The 25,100-nt window shown below is 55.3% G+C and overlaps 1 long non-coding RNA gene across 2 annotated transcripts; it reads left to right on the top strand.

Annotated features, from left to right (window-relative positions):
- Positions 1 to 399: 399 nt before the first annotated feature.
- LOC138850740 (uncharacterized) lies at positions 400 to 19,710 on the top strand. 2 transcript variants are annotated; one of them, XR_011390910.1, is made up of 4 exons: positions 400 to 1,329; positions 13,564 to 13,856; positions 17,432 to 17,793; positions 18,390 to 19,710. It is a non-coding gene; the product is annotated as an uncharacterized lncRNA (long non-coding RNA). The 2 variants fall into 2 exon arrangements; XR_011390911.1 differs by having other exon boundaries at positions 13,564 to 13,894.
- The last annotated feature ends 5,390 nt before the right edge of the window (positions 19,711 to 25,100 follow it).

The following is a 25,100-nucleotide window of genomic DNA, read 5'->3' as shown; positions in this document are numbered from 1 at the left end:
TTTTTTTTAATTTTTTTTTAATTTTTTGACAGGCAGAGTGGATAGTGAGAGAGAGAGACAGAGAGAAAGGTCTTCCTTTGCCATTGGTTCACCCTCCAATGGTCGCTGCGGCCGATGCGCTGTGGCTGGCACACCACGCTGATCCGATGGCAGGAGCCAGGAGCCAGGTGCTTTTCCTGGTCTCCCATGGGGTGCAGGGCCCAAGCACCTGGGCCATCCTCCACTGCACTCCCGGGCCACAGCAGAGGGCTGGCCTGGAAGAGGGGCAACCGGGACAGAATCCGGCGCCCCAACCGGGACTAGAACCCGTGTGCCGGCGCCGCTAGGTGGAGGATTAGCCTAGTGAGCCGCGGCGCCGGCCCAGGAAACATTATTTTTAAAAGAATCTTTGTTCTGGGGCCTGGCGTTGTGGCGCAGCAGGTTAAAGCCCTGGCCTGAAGCACCAGCATCCTATATGGGCGCCAGTTCTAGTCCTGGCTGCTTCTCTTACGATTCAGCTCTCTGCTATGGCCTGGGAAAGCAGTAGAAGATGGCCCAAGTCCTTGGGCCCCTGCACCCATGTGGGAGACCTGGAAGAAGCTCCTGGCTCCTGGCTTTGGATCGGCGCAGCTCCGGCCATTGTGGCCATCTGGGGAGTGACTCATCGGATGGAAGACCTTTCTCTCTGTCTCTACCTCTCTGTAACACTGTCTTTCAAATAAATAAAATAAATCTTAAAAAAAAAAGCTATTAAAAAATCTCTGTTCTTCTACAAAAACTGTCATAGATTTAGAAAATATATATTTTCATAATTTCCTGTCTCCTTTTTCTAAAAAACAGCTTTATTGCGATATCATTCACATAATATTCTAACCGCCCTTGTAAAGTGTTCCGTTCACTTTTGCGGTCTATGCACAGGGCTGTGCAGCCATTAGCACAGTCTAATTTTAGAGCCTTTTGTCCTCTCTAGAGAGCTCCTGCCCATTAGCAGTCCCTGCCCATCCTCCCCAGCTTCCCAGCCGAGGCACGCGCTGGGGAGGAAGCTTGCTTGGTGCAGACCTTGCAACTAAGCCGGGTGCACGTGGGTGCCACTGTGGTCTGGCTTCCTGAACTCGCCGCAGCCTGCTCAAGGCCTCATTCCTTTTACCCCCAGTGCTACCTCCTGCACCCACCTGTCACGCTGGCTTTATCCGCTCCTCACCTGATGGACATCGGCTGGGCTCTCTCCACGTTTCAGCTGCTGCACAGAGCATTCCTGCGTGTGTACAGGTGTGGGCCTGTTTCGTTTGCCTGAGGATGGATCTGGAGGTGGAGTGCTGGGCTCCAGTCGTCTGTTTGATAGGATTACAGGTATTTTGTTCTACAAACGGCCTCGTTCTGAACAAAGGGCTAAATAGCTTGCTTTTTTATTTTTGCTTTAAAATGTGCCCTGAATATCTTTTCGTGTTATTAAGTTTTTCTGTCTTCTATATGACTTACTGTAACTTCAAAAACACTAGAGTTTTGGGCAAAACACAGCTTAAGTCTGGGAAATGATGTTTAGGAGGTGGAATTGTGGGCAGTTCCCCCAAGGGCTCCTTGATTCCCCCCCACTTCCCATAATTTCTGGAAGGTTCTTGCATTATTTTATTTTATTTATTTTTAAAAAATTTTTTAAAGATTTATTTTATTTATTCGAAAAAGTTACAGAGAGAGGTAGAGACAGAGAGAGAGAGGTCTTCCATCTGCTGGTTCACTCCCCAGTTAGCTACGATGGCTGGAGCTGTGCCGATCCGAAGCCAGGAGCCAGGAGCTTCTTCAGGGTTTCGCACGCGGGCGCAGGGGCCCAAGGACTTGGGCCATCTTCCACTGCTTTCCCAGGCCATGGCAGAGAACTAGATTGGAAGAGGAACAGCTGGGAGTAGAACCAGTGCCCATATGGGATGCCGGTGCTTCAGGCCAGAGCTTTAACCGCTGCACTACAGTGCCAGTCCCTCTTGCATTATTTTTATTTTTATATTTTTTTTTGACAGGCAGAGTGGACAGTGAGAGAGAGAGAGAGAGAGACAGAGAGAAAGGTCTTCCTTTGCTGCTGGTTCACCCTCCAATGGCCGCCGCGGCCAGCGTGCTGCTGCCGGCGCACCACGCAGATACGAAGCCAGGAGTCAGGTGCTTCTCCTGGTCTCCCATGGGGTGCAGGGCCCAAGCACTTGGGCCATCCTCCACTGCACTCCCGGGCCACAGCAGAGGGCTGGCCTGGAAGAGGGGCAACCGGGACAGAATCCGGCACCCGGACCGGGACTAGAACCAGGTGTGCCGGCGCCGCGGGCGGAGGATTAGCCTAGTGAGAGTCAAACAGTACAAAACTGGCCGTTTGCATGTGTGGAGGCCCTGCCAAGAGTCCTTGTTGTTGGGAGTTTGGGCCGCTGATTTCCACCGGGATTCCGTCAGCCTGCGGGAGTGCGGCAGGGCCTTCTCCCGGCCGGCCCGGGAGCGGTTCAGCTCTGCCTAGTGAGGGCTGGGGACCTCCTGTGGGGTTTTCACGCTGAAGTCCGCTGCCTCTGTGGCCCCTGCGCGAGGCAGAGAACCAAGGACCCACACCAGGTTTTGCCCAGATTTTCTTAAAGTTTGATTGATTGATTTTGAAGATTCATTTCATGTGTTTGAAAGGCAGAGTGACAGAGAGAGGGAGCGAGGGAGAGGGAGGACGAGATTACCCGTCTGCTGGCTCACTTCCAAAATGGCTGCAATGGCTGGGGCTGGACCAAGCGGCAGCCAGGAGCCAGGAGCCCCATCTCAGTCTCCCACACGGTGGCAGGGGCCCCAGGGCTTGGGCCGTCATCTGTTGCCTTCCCAGGAGCAGGGACGTGGATCAGAAGTGGAGCTTCGCTTGCCGCACTGGGACACCTGCCCCTTCAATTAGATTTTTACAATCTATTTATTTATATATTTATTTTAATTTTATTCAAAAGACAGAAAGACAGAGACAGGTGGAGAAAGATTTTCCATCCCACAATCCACTCCCCAAATGCCCACAGAAGCCAGGGCTGGGCCAAGCCAAAACCAGCAACCTGGACCTCCAGCCAGGTCTCCCATGTGGGTGGCGGGGACCCACGTATTTGAGGAACTGGGACTTGAAGCGGTACTCAGGAATGGGACGTGGGCGCTCCCAGCAGAGATGGAACTGCTGCGCCGAAAGCCCACCCTTCAGTTCAACTTTTAAACACACTTTGGGGATAAAAATATCTAAAATGAAACTCAGATTAAAAACTATTAAACAAAAAGTAATACATTAGGGCTGTAGGGGCGGGAAGATTTCTTTTCCTTGCCTGTTGTTTGGGACTGAATCCCACATGGAAAAAGGACAGGGGCTGGCGCCGTGGCGCGGCGGGTTAACCTGCCGCGCGGGCTGCCCACAGTCCGTATCCGAGGCGCATTCACGTCCTGGTGGCTTCACTTTTCATCCAGCTTCCTGCTATTGCATCCTGGGAGAAAGCAGAAAATAGCTCAAAGTCTTGGACACCAGACGCTCACTGGGAGACCTGGATGGAGTTCCAGGCTCTTGGTTCTGGCCTGGCCCAGCCCTGGCTGTTGCTGACAATTGGAGAGTGAACCAGTGGATGGAAGATTCTCTCTCTCTCTCTCTCCCCCTCTGCCTCTTACATCATTTTTCCTTTCTAGTAGATGAGACTAAGTGATAATTTCTTAAAAAGATTAGCAGTGCTTGTATCCTTACATAATGGATTGCATACGTTGCATGCTATGACAATCTAGAGAAATGCAATTTTCTACATTTTCTTGTCCGATCTGTCCACTCCTGCCTTCCACCCCTGTCACCAATATTCTTTTCCTGAGAGTCATCTGGTTATGGGAGATGGGGCACATCCATGGGAGGTGGGGCACAATCTAGAAAGGCAGAGAGAAGACAGTTGCTCTTCACGGTAAGGGGAGACACCACTTGCCAAGTTTCGGCAGGGCCCCTAGGAGGTTTGGAAGTAGAGTAGGAGTTCATTTATTTATTTATTTAGGAGGTAGAGCGAGAGAGAGAGAGAGAGAGAGAGAGAGAGAGAGGTCTTCTATCTACTGGTTCACTCTCCAAATGGCTGCAACAGCCAGAGCTGGGCCAATCCGAAGCCAGGAGCCAGGAGCTTCCTCCAGGTCTCCCACATGGGTGTAGGGACCCAAGCGCTTGGGCCACCTTCCACTGCTTTCCCAGGCCATAGCAGAGAGCTGAATAAGAACAGGAGTAGCCAGGACTTGAACCGGCGCCTGTGTGGGGTGTTTATTGAGAAGCAGAATTCTGGTTCTTCTCCAAGTGTGTACCTGCCCCTGGGAGATTCTGAAGTGGAAGCAGACCCAGCCTCTGAGGCATCGAAGCCACTGTCCCCTGATGATGGGGGCCCGGGGGGCACCTGCCCCTTCCTGCTGCCTGAGTTGGATCTCCCTAGGCCTGGGACACCGTGAGGATTTCCAGGTCAACCATGGCTCTCCCAAGCTTCCTGGGTCCCATGGCTTGAGGCTTGTTGGGAAGTCTTGCAGGCTGCCCAGGCAGCGTTAGCCAGGCATTGTGATGAGCAAGCACCGGCTGCTGTCCAGGTGATGTTTTTCTCCTGTCATCAGCAATTTACAAGGCGCTCATGCTCAGGGAGAGCAGGTGCGCGAGCTGTGAAAACCGCGCTTCAGGGCTCAATTTCTCCTTGACTGGCTTTGAAGAGGGCAGTGGCAGGGGATGTGGACAGCCTGGCACTTTCTCAGGGGATCCGCCCTCGGGCAGGTGTCCCCCAGCACCTTCCAGGTGAGAAGTGGGATGGGCAGGTACAGACCAGACACACCTGCTGTGGGGAAAGTGCCCCAGCTCCCTCTGAATCTCCATCAGCGTCCCCCAGGGGATCGCTCAGCTCCATCTAGGTGGGGACACAGGGCAAATGCGGCTTCAAGGCAAGGCTTCCTGGCCTTGCCTCCCACCCAGACGCCTCTCTGAGCCCTGCTACCCTGGGTGGAGACCTGGGGCTCGTGTCCTATGGATTGAAGTTCTGTTTTCTGGCTAATTTTATAAAACTTACTTGTTTATTTATATGGAGGGGAGAGAGAGAGAGCACACCCCCATCCACTGGCTTACTCCCTATACCCAGGGCTGAAGCTGGGGGCCAGGAACGCAGCCCAGGTCTCCCTGTGGGTGGCAGAGCCATCGCTGCCTCCCCGCGTCTGCATGAACAGGGAGCTGGAGCCGGGAGCCAGGTGCTCAGATGCGGCTCTCTGGTAGCTTACCTGGTGTGCTGGCGTCTTAGCCTATTAGGCTGAGTGCCCACGCTTTCTTGGAGATTTTAAAAAGGACCAAACAGAACTTTTAGAAGTGAAATTGAATGGGTTAAAAATCAGGTTATTGGGCACAATTAAAGACAGAAGTGGTCTCCAAAAAGATTAAATGCAAAAAGCTATCCAAAGGCAGTGGAGAGACAGAGAGAGAGAGAGAGAGAGAGAGAGAGAGAGAGAGAGAGAGAGAGAGAACTATGAGAGGTTAAACACAGCATTAGCACAGGTTTAACTGGAGTCCACAACAAGAGGATAGAGAGAATGGGGAGAGGCAATATTTGAAAAGATAATGACTGAGAATAATCCGGAATAGATACCATATATATAGATTGCACCTGTCTATCTAGATTAAAGGGAAATATCCATGTGAAATTCTTTTACAATTTTTCTTGTTATTATTTATTTGAAACAGAAAGAGAGATGTGGGGCGAGAGGGGAAGAGAGAACCTGATCCACTAGTTCACTCCCCCAGAAGCCTGGAAAGGCATTTGGCTGCCCCAGGCCAAAGCCAGGTCTCCCACGCAGGCAGCAGGCGCCAGGACCTGCTGCCTTCTCGGGCGTGCGCTAGCAGGAGACCAGAGCTGGGAGTGGGACCTGGGACTGAACCCAGGCTCTGGTATGGGCGTGGGAGGCAGACTCGGCCAAAGCCTGCTCTGACCTCACCCACGTGTTTGTTTGTTTGTTTGCTTGCTTCCCCACCTCCTGTGCACCTCCGTTGGATTTCCTTCCTCTACAGAGGCACTGCCGCAGGCGGGCTGGGGGCGGCTCCCAGGTTACCCAAGGCCAAAGCTGCAGAGTAAATCCCTTCTTTGGTTCATTCCTGGTGGTTCTGATCAAAATCCAACTCACACAGGAACAGTTGTAAGAGATGACTGAAATTAACCCAACACAAACAATATGAACAATCCATGAGCCCATAATAATAACTAAGAAAGAAAAAGCTAAAAAAATGATAACCACCCACGGGGCTGGAGGTGTGGTGTAGTGGGTAAAGCCACTGCCTGCAGTGCCACCATCTCATATGGGCGCCGGTTCGAGTCCTGGCTGCTCCACTTGCAATTCAGCTCTCTGCTATGGCCTGGGAAAGCAGTAGAAGATGGCCCAAGTCCTTGGGCCCCTACATCTGCATGGGAGACCCGGAATAAACTCCTGGCTCATGGCTCCAGATCAGCCCAGCTCTGGCTGTTGCAGCCATTTGGGGAGTGAACTAGTGGATGGAAGACCTCTCTTTCTCTTTCTCTCTCTGTAACTCTGCCTTTCTTATTTTTTTTTTATAGCAACCTTTATTTATTTCTTTGAAAGTCAGAGTTACACAGAGAGAGGAGAGCCAGAGAGAGAGGTCCTCCATCCGTTGGTTCACTCCCCAATTGGCCACAATGGCCGGAGCTGTGCCAATCCGAAGCCAGGAGCCAGGAGCCAGGAGCTTCTTCCGGGTCTCCCATGCAGGCACAGGGGCCCAAGGACTTGGGCCATCTTCTACTGCTTTCCCAGGCCATAGCAGAGAGCTGGATCAGAAGAGGAGCAGCCAGGGCGCCCATATGGGATGCGGGCGCTTCAGGCCAGGGCATTAACCCACTGCGCCACAGCACTGGCCCCTGTCTTTCAAATAAATAAGTAGATCTTAAAAAAAAAAAAAAAAAACACCCACATGCCATTTGTTACCATTGAAGTGGCTTTTACACAAACACCTTACTTAAAAAAATTGGTAATTTAAAGAATATTCTTTTAAAAGTATTTTTCTTTATTTATTTAATTTGAAAGGCAGTTACAGAGAGACAGAAAGAGATCTTCCATTCCCTGGTTTACTCCCCAAATGCCTGCAATAGCCGGGGTTGGGCCAGGCCAGAGCCAGGAGCTAGGAGCTCCACCTGGGTCCTCCACGAGCTGAGCCATCACCTGATGTCCCCTAGGTGCGCATTAGCAGAAAGCTGGACAGGAAGGAGGAGGCAGGGCTCAATCATAGGCACCCCCACGTGGGATGTGCGTGTCCCCCGTGGGGGCCTAACATGTGGGGTATGAGTGTCCCCTGTGGGGGCCTAACCCGTGGGACGTGCGTGTCCCCCGTGGGGGCCTAACCCGTGGGACGTGCGTGTCCCCCGTGGGGGCCTAACACGTGGGACGTGCGTGTCCCCCGTGGGGGCCTAACCTATGGGATGTGTGTGTCCCCCGTGGGGGCCTAACATGTGGGATGTGCGTGTCCCCCGTGGGGGCCTAACCCGTTGTGCCACAAATGCCCACCGAGAGCATTTATTCTCCTTTCCCAGTAGGAACTCTGTTTCGGAGTAACCAAAAAGCCTCAGCTGATAAAGGAAAGCTGTGTTTACAGGAGAACACGCGCTAATAAACACAGAGTGAATGACAGAATTTGAAAATTAACAGTTTGCATCCTTGATGCAGTAGTGATTCTTGGCAGATGCTGGTGGCGAGCCGGTGGCTTCTGCCCCAGCTGGAGGAGAGGGGTCAGGGCTGCCCTGCTGCCTGCAGTCCGTCTTCACGCTCGGACGCGTCCTCGTGGTGTGATGTGTACCGAGGGATTCTTCGTGCCGTTGAGCCCGGATCTCTCCCTGGCCTTTCACAGGAAGTAGAGGGAACAGGTTAAACTGCTCCTCAAGGAAGCCACCGTGCACGAGAGAGGACACATGGTTCAATGACAAAGTCCTGGTCATTAAAAAGAGGAACAGGGAGAAAGGAGTGACCGGGATAGGAAAGCGGAGACTGGAGGCACTGAAATCCCACACGGTGTGGGCCTGCTTGGATGCAGACTAAACCGACTGGTGTGAGAACGGAACTCTGGGGCAGGCATGGGCCCAGTGGGTCGGCCTCCACTCGGGGCGAGGGACACGGATTCACAAGAAAGTGCATGGGGACGCTGGAGTTGGGCAGCAGCCTCGTCTTAGCGGAGCCGGCCGGACTAGAGGGGAGAATTTCAACAGGTGGCAAGTTGTTTTTTTTTTTTTTTAAGATTTATTTTATGTATTTGAGAGACAAAGTTACAGAGAGAGAGAGAGAGAGAGAGAGGTAGAGAGAGGGAGAGTGAGGTCTTCTATCACTGGTTTTACGCCCCAGTGGTCGCCATGGCTGGAGCTGGGCTGATCCAAAGCTAAGAGCCAGGAGCTTCTTCCAGGACTCCTATGTGGGTGCAGGGGCCCAAGCACTTGGGCCACCTTCTGCTGCCTTTCCAGGCCATTAGCAGGGAGCTGGATCAGAAGTAGGGCAACTGGGACACGATCTGGCACCCATATGAGATGCTGGCGTCGCAGGCAGTGGCTTTACCCGCTATGCCAGGATGCGGGCCCCCAGGCGGCAAGGTTTAGCAGGGCAGTGTATCTGCTGGAATGGACAGAAGGATCTGAGAGAAAGTGCCCAGTCACTCAGAGCAGGATAAATAAGTAGCGGAGTTGAATGGAAAGAGTGCACCTGCAAGGCCGGGTGGGAATCCCAGTAAAGAACTGAGGGCTGGTGCTGCGGCGTAGCGGGTGAAGCAACTGCCTGTGTTGTCGGCATCTCACACGGGAGCTGTGATTCCCAGCTGCTCCACTTCTGATCCAGCTCTCTGCTATGGCCAGGAAAGCAATGGAGGATGGCCCAAGTGCTCGGGCCCCTGCACCCACGTGGGATACCTGGAAGAAGCTCCTGGCTACTGGCTTCGGTCTGGCCCAGCCTTAGCTATTGCAGCTATTTGGGGAATGAACCAGTGGATGGAAGTCCTCTCTCTCTGTCTCTCCCTCCCTCCCTCCCTCTGTCTGTAACTCTGCCTCTCAAACAATCAAAAAATTTTAAAAAAAGAAGGGAGAGCCCAGTTGGCTTGAGACTGAAGACTATGAGGGAATGGGGTCCAACTTTTCCTCCTGTTTCTCCTCCCACCCCTTCTCCTGGACAGAGGCTTTCCTGGGTGGGAAAAGGGTGAAATGCCTCCCTAGGTTTTATTACCCAGTGTTATTGGGCTGGGTCGCCCACCTGGTCCTGGGCAGAGAGCATTCTCCCCGGAGTTATTCTGAGGAAGACGTCTGGGACCACGATGAAGTTACTGGGGTGCGGCAGGGCTGCAGTGTGTGTGTGAAACCCTGGACTGCTTCCCGGCTGCTGCATTCCTACCCGCAGGGGCTTGGCTTTCCTCGGGCCCCTCTCAAAGGCATGGGCTGAGTTCTCCCGTCCTACCTAACACTTAGACACCTCCACTTTCACATACGCTCCGCTGCGGTGCGGGTGTGGGGTGACCTGGGACTCCAGCCCGGCCCAGCCCACATCTTGGTCTCCGCTACACTGCTGGGGGATATCCCTGTCTCCCAGTCTTGTCTCTCCAGCTCGACCCTCCCGGGAGCTCCAGACACGAAGGTCCATGGGGCATCACAGCTCGGGATGTCCCTGGAGGGAGCCCTGGAAGGGGAACTTGGCAGGGAGGGAGGCAGGATTCTCCCCTGTCCAGCCCTCTGGCCTGGGGGCTGCGTGGAGGCTGGGGGTCCTCTTTGGTGGGGGTGGGGTTTGCCTTAGGATGAGTTACTTGCCTCGTGCAGCTGCCCTGGCCCCAGGGTAAACCAAAGGGTTTTCTTCAGGCCCTTTTGGCTTTGTCTTGCCCAGTGGGGTATCATGGACAGACCAGGGCAGGATTCCAAAGTTCCTTTGATTGTTTTAAAAAAGCCTTACATAATTGCAGCAGCAGAGGGACCCCAGGAATCAAAGGTACCATGGCCACAGGCTGTGCTGGACTCCAAGTCTGAATTTCATGAATAGGTTTGTTTTGGTTGATTAACTCCCGCAGTGCCTTTGCTGGTCCAGGGGGCCCCTTGGGTCAGCTTCCCATGAACTCCTGGGGGAGCCTGTGTTCTGAGAGGCTGGCAGTGCCAACCCTAGGGACCAGAGAGGACAGCAATTGGGCTGGGCGACTCCCAGGGCGCGTCAGCCCACTGGATGGCCAAGTTGAGACTTGGCTGTCACAGTCTCAGAGGGGCTCAAAGTCCCGGAGTGGCTAAGGGCTGTTCTCGGGGGAGGCTTTCTTTTTTAAAAGTTTTATTTATTTATTTGAAAGTCAGAGTTACACAGAGAGAGGAGAAGCAGAGAGAGAGAGAGAGAGAGAGAGAGAGAGAGAGAGAGAGGTCCTCCATCTGATGGTTTACTCCCCAGTTGGCCGCCACAGCCAGAGCTGCGCAGATGCGAAGCCAGGAGCCAAGGGCTTCCTCTGGGTCTCCCATGTGGATGCAGGAGCCCAAGCACTTGGGCCATCCTCTATTGCTTTCCCAGGCCATAGCAGAGAGCTGGATCGGAAGAGGAGCAGCCAGGACTTGAACCGGTGCCCATATGGGATGCCGGCACTGCAGGCGGCAGCTTTACCTGCTACGCCACAGCTCTGGCCCCTCGGTGGATGTTTTAATTCTTTTTTTTTTTTTTTTTTTGACAGGCAGAGTGGACAGTGAGAGAGAGAGACAGAGAGAAAGGTCTTCCTTTTGCCGTTGGTTCACCCTCCAATGGCTGCCGTGGCTGGTGCGCTGCGGCCGGCGCACCGCGCTGATCCGATGGCAGGAGCCAGGTACTTCTCCTGGTCTCCCAAGGGGTGCAGGGCCCAAGCACTTGGGCCATCCTCCACTGCACTCCCTGGCCACAGCAGAGAGCTGGCCTGGAAGAGGGGCAACCGGGACAGAATCCAGCGCCCCGACCAGGACTAGAACCCGGTGTGCTGGCACTGCAAGGTGGAGGATTACCCTAGTGAGCCACGGCGCCGGCCTCGGTGGATGTTTTAAAAACACAGTTTACTGCTTGGGGAACTCCAAAATCATCCTAGTTCGATTGCCACTGATTGCTGTGTGTATGTGTGTACGCGTGTGTATGTGTGTGCACCCGTGTATGTGTCTGCATACGTGTAAGTGTGCTTGCATGTATGCGTGTGCAGCTCCCGTCTTGCTTATAAACATCAAAGAGGCTGACAGGCAGAGGGCCGCGCCGCCTTTGCCAAGCACGTGGCCGGCAGGCTGGGTTTCACAGGCGCGTGCCCCAGCCCTTCAGGTTCCAGCTGGTAGGGGGACAGAGCTCAGGGGGCAGCCCCGCCCAGAGGGAGCCGTTCTTAACAGGGCTGATGGAGTCCCGATGTTCTCGGTCTCCCTGGAACATGCTGCAGAGGTCCCGTGGGGGAGGCAGTGAGGGTGCGGGTGGGCAGAGGGGGGAGCTGATCCCAATCCGGCTGCAATGGAGGCTGGGATTCTACAGGGAGGGAGGCCTGGTTCCAGGTTGAGACAAGAGGGCTGGACCTCTGCACTCCTGCCTCAGGTGGCTGTGGGCCAGGGCTACCTGTGCAAGGATTCTAGCCTTGGGCCAGACAGTGCCCAGTGAGAGATCCGGCTGTGAGCAGTCGGCGGGTGGGGTGGGGAGGATGGGACCTGCTCTGAGAGGAGCTGGTGGTGCGTCGTCCCTGCACCTGCCACCTCCACATCCCTGAGAAAGCGACTTCGTGCCGCTGGGCTTCAGCTGGCTCCTCTGTAAAATGGGTCCAGAGTTGCTTCGAGGATTCGAGACAGGAATTGCACTTGAAGCTCCCAGCATAGTGCTGGTGTGACCAGTGACACCCAAAACACATGCAGGACTTCAAAGAGTCAGTCCAAGAAAAAGCATGTGAAATATCTCAATATTTTTTAACAGCACTTACCTCTACAAGGAGAATATTTTAGGTAGATTGGGTTAAATAAGATGTGCTCAAAGTGAGTTCCTGGGTTACTTTTTTTTTTTTTTTTAAAGATTCATTTATTTATCTGAAAGGCAGAGTTACAGAGAGGGAGAGAGAGAGGGGGGGGGAGAGGGAGAGAGAGAGAGGGATCCTCCATCAGTGGGTTCACTCCCCAAAAAGGCCATTTTCTGCTGCTTTCCTGGGCGCATTAGCAGGGATGTAGATCAGGAAGTGGAGCAGCTGGGATCTGAACTGGTGGTCATGTGCAATGCCAGCGTTACACCTGCTATGCCACAGCCCAGCCCCTCTTTTTACTTTTATTTATTTTTTAAAAAGGTTTATTTATTTATTTTGAAAGAGAGAGAAAGAGAGGAAGAGAGAGGAGAGAGCTCTTTCACTCCTAAGATGGCTGCAATAAACAGTCCTGGGTCAGGCAGGAGCCAGCTGCTTCATCCAGGTCTCCCATGTGGGTGGCAGGAGCCCGAGCACTTGGACCATCTCTACTGCTTTTCCAGGTCATAGCAGAGGGCTGGAAATGGAGCAGCTGGGACTTGAACCGGCGCCCATATGGGATGTTTGTGTTGCAGGCATCAGCTAATGCACTACGCCACAAAGCCAGCTCCTTTTTTTACTTTTAAAAAGCATGGCTTCTTGTAAACCGAAATTACACACGGGGCTCCCTGGATTCCTACACCCTGAGCCTACGTGGGCAGGAGCATCTGGGGCCTGGACTGAACAACCCCTGATGCTGGTCCAGCAGTGATGAACACCTGCGCACTACCTGTGTCCCCAGTGAGGGACCGTCCTGAGCTCTCACCGTGTCCACCACCAAGCCATCTGGTTGGGGGGGGTGGCACCGAGAGAGGCAGGCTCTCAGCACTGCCTGAGCTGAGCTGTCCCGATTCAGCACAGCTGACTGCCCCGGCCTGGTGGGAGCTAACACGCGCATACAGGTGGTGCTGACAAACACCAGGTAACCACATCCTTCCCAGCCCCCGCTCCTGGACAGCCCGCTGTGTCCCAGCTCAGACCCCTACCATCTGTCCTCAGAACCCACGGCCTCTGAAGGCAGGGCCTGGATCACTCAGGTTTAGAACGCTTTTCATCCAAACTGCTTAACCTACTTGTAATCTGGGCTCGAGTTTTCTAGAACATTCTTTATGCCAGGCGGCCCCTTCTCCCCGGATGTCAAATCCGGGCTATTTCACCATTAGAGGACACCAACTACATCGCCTCATTATTTTCCTTTTTAAAAGAAAACATGACAAATTAGTGACCTGGAAGGTTTGGACAAAAACGCATCGGGGAAATCATTGCTTTGTCAGCTTAATTAATTCATGTTGGCTGTCCAGATTCATCTTAGGTCTGCAGGAGGTTTTCAAACAAGATGCTGTGACAGAGACTGGGGCAGGCATTTCTGTTTGCTGAGCTGTCACTCAAGCTAAACAAATGTCAACAGGGAATCCTTAGGCAAATCAACTTTCCCCTGAATGGATGCTTTATCCGAGCCTACTGAATTCATTCCCATGGGTACTCTGGGCGAGGCTAACATGAATGAAGCAAATTGCTAATAAAAAAAAATTCAGCTGTTTTTTTTGGGAACTTTGGCCCTGGTCTGAATCCATGTCTTTCTTTATCAGTTTCAAGGAGTCTGCATATCTGTCACGGATCTTCACAAAGTCAAGCATACAATTGTCTCTTGACCCAACAGGTTCCTGCCTGAGGTATGTACCCCAAGGCACTGAACACAGACGTGCAGGCAGGCGCTTGCACACAGCTCTTCATAGCAGCGCTGTTCCCAACCAAGAAGCAGAAATCACCCGAACGCGCTGCGACACATGAGCGCCGACAGCAGGTGCTGTGTCTGTTACAGAAAAACTGCCGGCGGCCCTGGTTCTGGAGTCAGAATGGAGTCACTCACGCTGAAGCTCAGGTGTTTATCAGTTCTTCCAAGAAATCAGGATTAGAAAGGTAAAACCCAGGACTGGCGCTGTGGCACAGCAGGGTAAAGCCACTGTCTACAGTGCTGGCATCCCACAGAGGTGCTGGTTCGAGTCCCAGTGGCTCCATTTCTGATCCAGCTCCCTACGAATGCGCCTGGGAAAGCAGTAGAGGTTGACCAAGTCTCTGAGCCCCTGCACCCATGTAGGAGACCTCAAAGACGCTCCTGATCTCAGCCTGGACCCACCTGGACTGTTGGGGACATTTGGGAAGTGAGCAGGCAGAAAGTTAGGTGTGAGCTTATGTGTGTGTGACACAGGCCTCCGGAGAAGACTCCTACGTCCAGCATATGCATCTACATCTCAAAGTTATCCCGATAATGCTTCAGGGGCAGCCCAGTGTTTGCATCCTGCCCTGCCCCCTTCTACCTGATAACCTGCCAGACAGAGGTCCCCGCCCCTTCTGCCTGATAACCTTCCACAATCTCCCAGATGCAGCCCAGTACCTGCATGTCAAACACCCTGCTCCAGATCCCCATTCTCCAGGGGGTCCTTCCTGCTCACCCTTCCTCTGAACCCAGGATGGCGCCAGCTAGGCTTCCTCCTGTCTGATACCTTCAAGGGAAAACTCAGATAGGAGCTTCTTGGTATTTACAGCCATAAAATCCTTTGTTTCAAGAGAAAATGTGTAAAGACAGAGACCCATCTCCTTAAACCACACCCCCCCCCCCCAAATGTAGACCGGGCACTCTCTCTCAGGTCCTGTCTGGAGAGGTGCCCATCCGTTCTTGCGGATGTCCCTACCCTAATAAACTGCTACTTCTACTTTCCACTACTCTGTCTCACGCCTGAATTCTTTCTTGCGCGAAGACAAGAACCCTCCAATTTCTCCGGTAACAGGCGATCTCTCTCTGTCTCTCCCTCTCTCTCTCTTCTCTCTGTAACTCTGCCTTTCAAGTAAGTAAATAAAGCTGTCTTTTAGAAAAATATTTTATTTATTTGAGAGGCAGAGTTACAGACAGTGAGAGGGAGAGACAGAGAGGTCTTCCATCCATTGCTTCACTCCCCAAATAGCTGCAGCTGAACCAGGAGCTTCCTCCAGGTCTCACACGCGGGTGCAGGGGCCCAAGGACTTGGGCCATCTTCCACTGCTTTCCCAGGCCACAGCAGAGAGCTGGATCGGAAGCAGCCGGGACTTGAACCAGCGCCCATATGGGATGCTGGTGCCATCCTACTGCGGCACAGTGCCAGCCCCAAACAAAGTTATCTTAAAAAAAAAAAAAAAAAAGGTAGCCAAATTTTCCAAACAGGCCAGTTTGGGTTGGCGCCTAAGCAACCTGAGGTCAGCCGGTCGGTTATTTTCCAGTGTCCGTCTCCCTGTCTCGCTTTACAGAGGGAGGCTTTGCACAGACCCAGCCACTTGTGTTTCTCGTTTCTGCGTTCTGCAGCGCTTTTCTGCCTGTAGAGCCAACCTCCCGCGCTCCTCTGACAGCGGCCCCGGTTTTACTGAAGGGAGCGTTCTGATTTCCCGACCCCAGCCCCCTACCGACCCCTCGACCCCTCCGGCCCAGTCCGGCCCTGGATCGCCCACGCAGCGGAGTTCTGCGCGGACTCTTTCTGACCACTAGGTGTCGCCGCGCACGCGCTGGAAGCGGCTCAGCCTGGGCACCCGCAGGCTTGGGAGGGTGACACCCGCAGGCTTGGGGGGTGGCAGCGCCTGCCGCCTGGCGGGGACTTCCCGTGAGTGCGGAGGGCCTGGGCCTCAGAGTCCTGAGCTCCTCCCGAGCCCTTTGCTTTCGCAAGCGCGACATTGAGGCCACTCGCACGCGGTGCGGTCGACGAGAAGCCGTCGGCCACGCTGGGGCCCGCGCTGTGGAGCAGCAGCTCAGGCCGCTGTCTGGGGCCCGGGCGTCCGGATTCGCAGTGCCGTGCTGTTTAACGCCCAGCTCCCTGCTGATGGCCCTGGGAAGGCGGGAGGCGGCCCTTTCACCCACGTGGGAGACCCGGCGAGCTCCCGGCTCCTGCCTTCCTCCGCCAGCCCTGGCCATTGCAGCCATCTGGGGAGTGAGCCAGCAGATGGAGTCTCCCTCCCTCCCTCTCTCCTCTCTCTCTCTCTCTCTCTCTCTCTCTCTCTCCCTCCCTCCTCTCTCTACCTCCCTCGCTCCCTCCTCTCTCTCCCACCCTCCTCTCTCTCCCTCCCTCCCTCCTCTCTCTCTTTCTCTCTCCCTCCCTCCTCTCTCTCCCTCCCTCCCTCCTCTCTCTCCCTCCCTCCTCTCTCTCCCTCCCTCCTCTCTCTCCCTCCCTCCCTCCTCTCTCTCTCTCTCTTTCTCTTTCCCTCCCTCCTCTCTCTCCCTCCCTCCCTCCTCTCTCTCCCTCCCTCCCTCCTCTCTCTCCCTCCCTCCCTTCTCTCTCTCTGTCTTTGTCTTTCCCTCCCTCCCTCCCTCCCTCCCTCCCTCTCTCTCTCTCTCCCTCCCTCCCTCCTCTCTCTCTCTTTCTCTCTCCCTCGCTCCCTCCTCTCTCTCTCTTTCTCTCTCCCTCCCTCCTCTCTCTCCCTCCCTCCCTCCCTCCTCTCTCTCCCTCCCTCCTCTCTCCCTCCCTCCCTCCTCTCTCTCCCTCCCTCCCTCCTCTCTCTCTCTTTCTCTTTCCCTCCCTCCTCTCTCTCCCTCCCTCCCTCCTCTCTCTCCCTCCCTCCCTTCTCTCTCTTCTCTCTCTCTGTCTTTGTCTTTCCCTCCCTCCCTCCCTCCTCTCTCTCTCTCTCTCTCTCTCTCTCTCTGCCTTTCATATACATAAATAACAGATCTCTTAAAAAAACGCAGTACCGGCTGTTGCTTTGAGTTTTCCGGGGTGTTCCGTGGAGCAGCAGTTCTGGGAGGAGAAGCACATGGAAGTGAGGTGTTCTCGAGGTATTTCTCCAGAATTCCGAGTAGGAGAGGGGGCTGGTCTGGAACGCTCTGACCTCGGGCGGCCCTGGGCTCTGCGGGCTCTGTCTCACGATCTCCGGAGGCTCGGTCTTGGCTCTGCAGGGAGCTCAGCCCTAGGGAGCCGACCTGAGTCAGGACCTCGGGTACGGAACGCACACCTGTGCTTCCTCACGGGGAGAAGGGCTCAGGGCTCCCTCTGCGAGCGAGCCGGGTGCTCCAGGAGCCCTCAAAGTGCAAACCAGCACCTGAGCCTCCTCCTCTGGGCGGCAGGAAGGCGTCCTCTGCTGCGCTGGCCCAGGCGGCATCTCTGGCCCCCACCTGACAGGCCACATCCCTGTCACCCTCCATGCTGGTTCCTGCGGCACTTCCTGAGTGAGTCCCTGCCAGAGACGGGAGACGGGAGACGGGAGACCGGGGACCGGGGACAGGGGACAGGGGACAGGAGACAGGACACAGGGGACAGGAGACCGGAGACCGGAGACCGGAGACAGGGGACAGGAGACAGGAGACAGGGGACAGGGGACAGGGGACAGGAGACTGGAGACCGGAGACCGGAGACCGGAGACAGGAGACGGCTCTATTTGTAACGTTTATTTCTTTCACAGGAGACCAGCTCTATTTGTAACTTGTTTCTTCCCATCCAACAGGAGCTCTGAACAAACGCACTCCGAGGCAGGCAGCAAGGGGCCTGACTACTAGTGACTCAGCCAGAAGGGGGTACTTTCCTTGGAAGACAGAACAGGTGGGGGAAGTTCTTGGCGCGGTTTCAGCGGCTGCATGAAGACTTCGAGGACCTAAACGCCTCCTCACGTTCTGCTGTGCCAACATCAGTATGCTTGCTTTTTATCTTCATGGTCACAGAAAAGCTGCCACAGCTCCAGACGTCAGATCTGATTTTAGGGCCCAAGAAGAGAGAAGAAGCGATGTTGTTAAGCTTTTCTGCTCTTCTCTTGCCTGTTTTGATAGGAAAGCAAAACTTTTCCTGGAAGTCTCGCCAGTGGATTTTCTTGTGAGTCTTGTCCGCTGAAAGCGGGTACAGGAGGGCTTAAAATGGGCAAGGGCAAAGGGGTGGTTTAGTGAGCACCACAGCTGGTGCCTGTCACAGCTGAGTGAATGAACTGGGAAGACTGATGGATGGAAAGATGAGTCGGGGGTGGGGCCTGAGGGAGCCCAGCAGACACAGCCCGGAGGTCCTAGGAGGACTTGGTCCATCCTCGCTGTGGCGGGTTCCTGGCTAAGAGGGGCCTTGGCTCGTGGCTTTTCTCTCTGTCGCCCTCGCTGGCCTTCGACACGGGCTGGGGAGCGCTGTGAGCTTCGGGGCAGCCTTGCCCTGGAAGGGGCGTGGGACACCGAGGCTGCAGCCCCCACGGCCCGTGTGGCTGCCGCTCCGAGGCGTGAGGGCCGTCACAGACAGGACGTGTGGGCACGGCCTGGCCAGAGCTTTCTCCCGCTGTGGTTTACCCCGGCCCGTCTGGGCTGTGTTTAATGTGAGTTTGCAGTTATTTGTTTTTTGCGTGTTTGGGAAAACTCGCCTGCACCACGTCATGGCTTTGTTTTTATTCACGAGGGTATTTTTCTTTAACTGTGCCGATTGTCTTTTTCTAGGTGTTTTCAAATTCGTGGACAAACCATTGTTCATCGTTAACCTTTTATTGTGGTAAAATCGACACAGCATAAAATTCGCCCGTGTAGCCGCTTGTAAGAGGCCGTGGGGCTGACGTATGCACTGCTCAGCTTGCAAAACCGAATGTCTAAGCCATCTTTCGTGTTTATTTATTTATATTTTTTTGGAAAGAAGACAGAGAGAGAAGAAGAAGAAGAAGGAGAGAGAGAGAGATCTTCTACCCACTGGTTCACTCCCCAAATGGCCACACCAGCCAGGGTTAGGCCAGGCTGAAGCCAGGAGCCTGGGACTCTTTCTGGGTCTCCCAGATGGGCGGCAGGGGCCCAAGGACCTGAGCCATCATCTGCTGTCTCCCGGGACGCACCCCGGCAGGACGCAAGTTGGAAGTGGGGGCAGCGCTGAAAGCAGGCCCTGTGGTGTGGGACGCTTGTTCTAGACCCACCCCGTGAGCCGTTTCCAAGCGCGCGATGAGCGGCATTCAGGAGCTGTGCACCTCACCTCTGGGTCAGGAACTTTGTTGTCATCCTCCTGTGGGGGCGCAGGTGGCGGGGGAGAGGCGCTGAGGTCTGACCCCCGGCTGGACCGTTGCTCCCAGCCCCCGCTGACCATGCTGGCCGCTGCTGGACAGCACAGGCAGTCTGCGCCTGGACGGCCACCGCCCACCCGCGGCAGGACAGCGGTGGCCGGCCCGTGTGCCAGCTCAGCTCAGCCCACGGGACGAGTCCCCTCCTGTGCACCGGGCAAACTCCCTCCCTGTCTGAGCACCGCCACGGCCCGCCTTCCACGCACCACCAGGCCCTGCCCGCCTTCCTGTGTAGTGGGGACCGCAAGCCCCACAGCGCTGAGAACTGGAAAAACCCAACATGCTGCAGGGTGCGTCCTCCACTCCATTATAATAAAGTCGCCATGGAGGGCACTCCCACTCCCATCATGCACCTGACACCATGGCACGTCTTCTTTTAAAAAAGACTTATTTATTTGAAAGACAGAGTTACACAGAGATAAAAGGAGAGGCAGAGAGAGAGAGAGAGAGAGAGGTCTTCCAACCGCTGGTTCACTCCCCTATTGGCCGCAAGGGCCAGAACTGAGCTGATCCGAAGCCAGGAGCCAGGAGCTTCTTCCGGGTCTCCCATATGGTGCAGGGCCCAAGGACTTGGGCCATCCTCCACTGCTTTCCCAGGGCATAGTTGAGAGCTGGATCAGAAGTGGAGCAGCTGGGACTCGAACCGGTGCCCATATGGGATGCCGGCACTGCAGGCAGCAGCTTTATCTGCTATGCCGAAGCGCTGGCACCAACACATCTTCCTTTAAAAAAATTTATTTATTTGAAAGACAGAGTTACAGAGAGAGAGGAAGAGCCCCAGAGCGGAGCCCCGTGTGGGGAAGGAAGACCTCTCCCGTGCTGTCCCCCCAGCCCCTGGCGACCACTCCTCCGCTCTCCCGGTCTCTAAGAGTTTGCTTCTTGCAGGTGCCTCATATGAGTGAAACCGCGCACTTGCTGTCCTTTGTGGGTGCCGTCTCTCAGCTCGGCTGGTTCCTTTTGAAGGCTGAATGAGACAGTGCTCCATTGTGTGGACACACCGTGTTGTTCCGCGTTGTTTACCCATGTGTCCTTCCGTTGACACTGGAGTTTCACCTTCTTGGTTTCTGTGACTAATCCTGGGAACACGGGGGATGCGCACCTGTGTGTTCCCTGTGTTCATTTCTGTCGGCAGAGGCCTGGGAGTGGAGGCAGGCGCTTGGTGCAGCCGCGAAGGCACTACCTGGGGGTGCTCTTCCCATATCAGAGTACTGTGTTCAAGTCCTGGATCTTTTTTTTTTTTTTTTTAAGACTTATTTGAAAGTCAGAGTTACAGAGACAGAGACAGAGAGAGAGAGAGAGATCTTCCATCTGCCAGTTCACTCCCCCGAAGGCTGCAGCAGCCGGGGCTGGGCCAGGCTGAAGCCAGGAGCCAGGAGCTTCTTCCGGGCCCCTCCGTGTGGGTGCAGGGGTCCCCCCACTCAGGCCATCTGCTGCTGCTTTTCCCAGGCCACTAGCAGGGAGCTTGATGGAAGGTGGATCAGCCTGGACACAAACTGATGTCCATATCAATGCCAGTGCCCCGGGCAGCAGCTTTCGTATCCAGCTTCCTGCTAACGTGCATCCGGGAGGCGGCACGTGATGGCTCAACTGTGTGGCTTCCTGTTTCCTGCATGGGAGATCCGGGTGGAGTTCCGGGCTCCTGCCTTCAGCCTGGTCAGCCCTGGCTATTGCGGACATTTGGGGAGTGAACCAGCAGAGGAAAGATCTCGATCTCTCTGTCTCTTATTCAGATAAAATGAAGATAAAGCCATAAAAATTGAAAGAGAAGATACACGGAAGTAGAATTTCTGGGTTATATGGAAATTCTGTGTTGACAAGCGGAGTACCCAGGCCTCAGACCCGCAGGGCATGCCGGCGTACGCAGGTGCTGGCTGAACCTGCCGCACCACGACGCCAGCTCCCGCTGCTGACTCCTTGACTTGAGCCCGTGAGCCTGATGCAGGCTCCGTGACCTCCAGACCTGGGAGGGAGCGAGTGTGTGCTGTCCAAGCACTGAGGTGGGGGTGGTTTGTTAGCACAGCCGGAAGCCAGTACAGTCCTCACCTTGCATAGCCAGACCCTTAGGCCCAAGGGGAGGGTGAGGACCCGCCAAGATTTGGAATTCATGTATTGGCCAGTGACACCAAGGGTCAAGTACATTGAAGGGACAATAGCAAGACTTCAGTCCTCCCCAACAGAACATCCAACTGCAGCGATGGGACTCTGGGAGTCTGCGTGGAGAACGGGCACGGCATGTTGATGGGAGGGGGCTCTGTAAACAGTTTCTGGGTATTTGGTTTCTATTTTGCTTATCCTTAAGTTAATAATAGAGAATAAGATTTCCATCAGCATTTTGAGCTGGGCACACACACACACATACACACGCGCTCACACACATATTTATTTATTTGAAACACAGAGATACAAGAGAGAGATCTTCCATCTGTTGGTTCACTTCCCAAGTGGTCGCAACAGCCAGGGCTGGGCCAGGCTGAAGCCAGGAGCCAGGAGCTCCTTCTGTGGTCACCCTTGTGGGTGGCAGGGACCCAAGCCCCTGGGCCGTCATCCGCTGCTTTCCAAGGTGCATTAGCAGGTGGTTGGGTTGGACATAGAGCAGCCAGGACTTGAACTGGCCCTCTGCTATGGGATGCAGGAGTCCCTCGCAGTGGCTTAACCTGCTGTGCCAACGTCGGCCCTGAGCTGAGTATTTTTTGTCGTGGGTTCTGGGTACCCAGCAAGGAAGATGGGCAGATGCGATGGAGGGAGACTCCCGCTGGTGGATGGGGGCTAAATTCCAGAACCCACGGGGCTGCGATCTCCACGGTCAGGAGTCGGGGGCTGGCTAGGGCCGGGTATCCCCAAGTCTGTTATCTCAGTGACTGGTTAATTATATCAAGGCTTCATCGAGGGACACATGGCTGAATGTCTTAAAGGGAATAGAAGTTTCTTTAAAAATGTATTTATTTATTTGAAAGGCAGCGTTACAGAGAGGCAGAGGCAAAGAGAGAGAGGGAGAGAGAGAGAGGTCTCCCACCCACTGGTTCACTTCCCAAATGGTAACAACGGCTGGAGCTGTGCTGACCTTAAGCCAGGAGCCAGGAGCTTCTTCCAGGTCTCCCACACAGGTGCAGGGACCCAAGGACTTGGGCCATCCTCCACTGCTTTCCCAGGCCATAGCGGAGAGTTCGATCGGAAGTGGAGCAGCCGGGACTCAAACCTATGCCCACTACGCCACAGCGCCAGCCCCTAGAAATTTCTTGAGCAGTCAAAGGCATTTCAGGCTTCCACTTCAGTGACAGGAGCGTCTGAATCAAGCTCTGTGCACTCTCTTGCTCCTGTAGTTCTCAGAAATGTGGTCATGTCGTTTCTGGCCAAACAGATCCGAAGCAGCAGCTAGGAAGCCCGGCGGTGAGGACAGGCAAGGAGGCAGCCCCACGAGGCACAGCAGCTGCGTGCTGGGAACGCTGCCGGGGCAAACATCAACACACACCCAGCCAGACGCCAGGTGCCCCTGCAGCTTAGCTGGTGTAAGAAAGCAAGCAAGGGGGCGATACATTGTAGAGGTTTTAATCCAAAATGGATGGGACGTCTTGGTGCTTGTGCAGGACACAGCCATCCTGAAAACTCAGTCTTCCCCACTCGGGGGAGCTGCGCTCCTGCAGGGAACAGAAACGTGACTTGTCCGGGCAGGGGACCTACAGGCGGAAGACATCTGCAGTGGGCAGCCAGACCCCCTCTGTGCCAGCCCTGGTTTACCTGGCTGCTGGCTGCCCTGGGCTGCAGGTGCTCCCCTCCTCACCTGGTCTGTCGTCCCTCACCGCTCCCCCGGGCTGGCTGGGCCTCCTTGCCCCCCTCCCTCCCGCCTCGGTGGCCTCCCGTGGGGGCAGCGATGGAACCATGGAGGAACAAAAGCTCCTTTTTCACTCTTGACCTTCATGCTGTGTGCAAATGGCATCCTTGTGAGCTCTTCCCAGCCAGTCACTCACACCAGAGCCCTAGAAAAACAGGCTGTCGTGTGGCAAACAGCCTTGAGGAGCTGGGGATGCGGGTGGATGAGGGCAGAAGGAAGTGCAGAGGAGCAAGGGTCATGGTTAAAGCAAACAAACCCAAACAAACCGTGGCCTCACAAGTGCAAGAAGGGGCAGTGTCCTGCTCAGCATCCTGGTGGAAAATTTTAGGGTGGAAGAAGACAAGGAGTTGGAGATCAGGTGACACAGTTGGCCTCCGTTGTCCCTGCCGGCTGTGTCGCGGGCGGATGTCCTGCACAGACAGGGAGGGCGCCTGTCCCTGGCAGAGGGCTCCGCGTGCCCAGCCCTGTCTGACCCGCCTCCTTACTCACTCAGTTGCTAGGACATCAGCCCCTGTTCTCAACACTCACCAAGGATTGGCCAGCCTGGCTCCTGCCTGAGCCCCAGAGGGCTGCTGGGAATCCCACACTGGGGGTTGCTAAAGTTAAGGACGCACGATCAGGACAAGTGTGGGGCATAAGAGCATGGGGACTTGCCTCCTGAGAACCCCAAACTCTCAGAGCAGGGCAGCAGAACCCCCTGGGAAGAGGGGTTGGGTGTAGCAGGGAGGGGTGGAGCCCTGAGCCCCCTTCTCGCTGCCTCTGACTCCCCAGGGCTCTCTGTGCGGTCTCGTCCTTCCCCTGGGCCCAGGCCGCCTGGAGCCCCTCTCCCTCCAGCCTCCCTGTGCTCGGCGCATCCAAGCCACCTCCCCATCTTCCAGCCCTGCTGTGTGTCCACAGCTACCTCATTAATCTGCATTTCACAGTCCAGAGAACCAAGAAAAAAACTCAAGCAACTCAGTTTGTGTTTTCAGTGTGATGTCAGGTGCCCTGTGCTGGTCTGGGGGCTGGGAAGTCCCCAGGCTCCCCAGCAGAGGCGGGGTCTCGTGGTGTTCTTTCGGCAGGGGCTTGGGCTCAGCAGGCAGCTGACTGGGAGCTGGGCGATCTCCATGAACTGGAGGTCAGTGGTCATTTTTGCCTGTAGCTCTCTCACCAGCTCACTGGGTGACGAGGGTGCGTCCCTTCCTTTCTCCACAAATCGCAATGCCACTTGCCACACACCTGCTCTGTGTCCTGCCCACAGATTTCACTGCTGAATTCCCAGGAGGGAGGCACTGTCATTAACTCCTCTTAAAGTTGGGAAAGCCAAGGGCACAGAGGGGTTGAGCCACCTGCCCGAGGTCACACAGCTGGTAGAGCCGGAATCCGAACCCTGTCGGTCCGGCTTCAGCAACCCTTGCTCTTAACCATGTTCTGCTTCCTCTGAGACTCTCAGCTCTTGAGTGTCAGAGAGCTAAAGTTGTAGCAGGATCCTCGGGCAGCCGCTGCTCCCTGATTCAATGACACAGGGGCCCTAGGGGAGCTTTGGAAGATTCCTGCCCTCACCTTTCACGTGCCCGTGGGGACTGTCACGAGCCCGTGGGGACGGTGTGCCACCTGCGCCTTCCAGCCTCCCAGGGACTCCAAGGACAAAGGAGCAAAGGGCAGATGAGGCCAGGGAGGGCGTTTGTTCTGGTGGCTCCAACAGGGCTCTGGCCAGGCTGGCGAAGGCCCTGCAGGCGCTCTGCCTGTCCCTAGCCTTTGCTCTGTCCCAAGGGCTCTACGGGACACTGGTTTCTGGGCAGGGAAGAACCTCTGGGTTTCTTCTTCTGCTGACTTCAAGGACTGTGGCGCTCAGGGGCTCCCCACAGACCAGGAAATCTACCGATCTGGTTGGTTGCCTTGGGTGTGTCCCAGAGCCCTGCCGCTGTTGCAGCAAATCCCTGGAAACCGCACGCGCCCCGGCCGTGGGTGCATCAGGAGCAGGGACTCCCCAGTCGACCACTGATTGCAGGGGAGGGTGAGCGCGTGGCTGCCTCCAGTTGGGAGCCCCCATTTCTCGTGCAAACAAGCACCTGGCTGCGGGCAGCCCTGAGTCTGCCGGGGTGGCTCGGGTCCACCTGGGGCGGGCAGGAAATGTCAAGTGGGCTCTGGCAGCAGGTGATGGCCTCTAGCAGTTTCCAGGGCTTCCGTGCCAGGAGACAGGGCAGGGGACATGTCCCTGCCAGGAAGCCACCTTGCCCTGCTGCTCTCCGCCCCAGGCCTTCTCTGGCCACGGCGATCCCTTGGCTACAATGACCACGC

Source organism: Oryctolagus cuniculus, chromosome 7 (genome assembly GCF_964237555.1).
Source record: "Oryctolagus cuniculus chromosome 7, mOryCun1.1, whole genome shotgun sequence".
Lineage (NCBI taxonomy): Eukaryota > Metazoa > Chordata > Mammalia > Lagomorpha > Leporidae > Oryctolagus > Oryctolagus cuniculus.
The sequence above is the reverse complement of the archived record's forward strand: the minus strand, read 5'-3'. Positions and strand labels throughout refer to the sequence as shown.